Here is a 2,491-nt window from a genome sequence, read left to right as displayed (position 1 = left end):
CGCATATATTGTATTTTTCATACATGACCAATCAAGGTCCAAATGAAAGTCAACATGTGTTGATTGGAATAGAAGACAAAATCGATCTCATGTATACATTCTCACCCATCGGACATACATCATGTGCGTGATTTTAGCCAAGCACCATTCACAAGTATGACATCCATTGCATTGTTATTTCTTAAAAAAATATTTTAAATTGATTTCATTTGAATAAATACAAGCCTCATAATTCACTTTTAAGATTGAGGTTACATTTAGATTCAACACTTTATTTAACCAAACTTTGTTTCATTTGGGATCTTTTTGGTTCATTAAATTGACAAAAGATAGTTGAATTTTGAGTTTGCATTTGCATATTGTGTATATTATACCATCACTATTATCTTCACACAACCATAACCAAAATCATTCAAATCAATATCCATTACCATCACCATAAACATGAAAATCAAGGTTGAGTTAAAAATAAAACAAAGTGAAGCTCAATTGAATTAAAATATTGTTTATTAAAGCATGAACTTGGGATTTACATAAAAGCATCGAATTATCAACAACATAATATTCATGCCATTAAATATGCCATAAACCTTACACACATGCCATTGAAGCCACGATTTGAGCTTGAGACGAAAACTAAAAAGACAAGGAAGCAACATACATATCATTCATGTCACATATGCATACCATCACCATCACATTACATAAACCACTAGCCATGAATTGAATATTACATGAGCAAGTTACGCATATCATTCATCATACAACATAAATTCCATTATAAGCATGAAAACAAAACTTAGTTTGAAATTAAAATAAAGTTAAATTCAAAGTAGGATAAACTTTGTTTACTATATAGAATCAGCATCTTCATACATCCACAACAACATCATTCATACCATCCTAATACACACATTCATCGAGCAAAAATAAACATAGTGGAATTGGAATAAAAAGAAAACTAATTGATTCAAATCGGTTACATTACATTATATGTGTGAGCTTAGATTAGTGAAGTTGCAGATAATATCCTCATTGTAACGCCCCAGACTACTTTTAAGATTATCGGCTGGCCTCACAAACCAACACGCGTCTTTTCAGCATGTTTTATCCTCACTCACATGATTTTCGAGAATTTTCTCAAAAGATCACTAATCTAAATACTACTCCAAATCAAACACGATTAATTATGAAGTTCTTATCTACTACCGAAAAGAAGATGTATCTTGTTGGTATAAGTAATACCAATCAATCCTTATAAGCATTGCTTCAACAATGCAGACACACATAGGATTGTATCAAATCTTACTGTTATAAGTAGGACAAATAAAAATATATGATTTCTCTTTTTTTTTCTTGTTAATTATGTGAGTTGTTATGAGTGATTTAATTAACAAGATAATTTATATTAAATTTTAATATTTTATTTATATAACATATTTGTTATTTTTTAATGATTAATTGTTAATGTATATTTATATATTTGCTAAGAGTTGAACTCTGCTTCTCCAATTTCTTTTGCCTCTTATCTCATCTGTTTCAAGATAGTTGAACTGCCTCCACACAATATATTTGATATTTTGATTTTTTAAATATATTTTGTTTTATATTTAGTTGAAATTTAAATTTAATTTTATAACGATGATTAAAATAATTTATTTCTACTTAATTTTCAACTATATCTTACACTATATTTGAAAAGTTTAAATTTTAATTTCAACATGTAATATTAAATTTATTTATTGACAATTTATAACTTAAACTTTTAAATGATTATAGATAAATAAAATTTAAATTTTTAATATTTACTTTTTTTATTGCTTTAGTTATATTCTAATAAAAATTTGTGGGAAAAGAAAAATCTGATGACTTATGTTGACATATTGAATTTCAGTTCTTTATCCAATAAAAAATTATATAAAAAGATTTTAAATAATTAGTTAGAAGCATAATAATTTGTAGATCTCACTTAACAAACATCATCCTATCTATATAAATTAGACACGTTACTCTTCAAACCTTATTTCAAACTAGAAAACAACCATGAATTGGATTCGTGGTGACTCATTAGACAATGGAAGCTTCGCCACCGTCAACTTAGCCAACCACATCCGTTAACATTCCCTCTCTCACCGTCGTCAAATCATGCGAACTTTCTCATTCTCTTTCTCTCCAACACGAGAAAAATATATTGGAACATTTAGGATCATGCCCACACATTATCAAATACTTTGGTCAGGATTAAACTGTTGAAAATGGGGAAGAGTATTACAATATTTTCTTAGAATATACAAACGGTGGAACTCTCAATGATCAGCTCAAGAATCACGATAGTAAGCTCCCAGAAAAACTTGTTCGTTGTTACACAAGGTTTGTGGTTAAAGGTCTTAAGTACATTCATTAAAACGGGTTTGTCCATTGCGACTTGAAACCACCAAACATTCTCGTATTCAAGAACGATAACGTAAAGTTATCAGATTTCGATCTTGCA

At 28.6% G+C, this 2,491-nt stretch overlaps 1 pseudogene; it reads left to right on the top strand.

Annotated features, from left to right (window-relative positions):
• Window positions 1–2,043: 2,043 nt before the first annotated feature.
• The window catches only part of LOC127094196 (mitogen-activated protein kinase kinase kinase 20-like), a 947-nt pseudogene continuing 499 nt past the window's right edge, over window positions 2,044–2,491 (top strand).

The sequence above is a fragment of the Lathyrus oleraceus genome, chromosome 6 (genome assembly GCF_024323335.1).
Source record: "Lathyrus oleraceus cultivar Zhongwan6 chromosome 6, CAAS_Psat_ZW6_1.0, whole genome shotgun sequence".
Classification (NCBI taxonomy): Eukaryota; Viridiplantae; Streptophyta; class Magnoliopsida; order Fabales; family Fabaceae; genus Lathyrus; species Lathyrus oleraceus.
The sequence above is the reverse complement of the archived record's forward strand: the minus strand, read 5'-3'. Positions and strand labels throughout refer to the sequence as shown.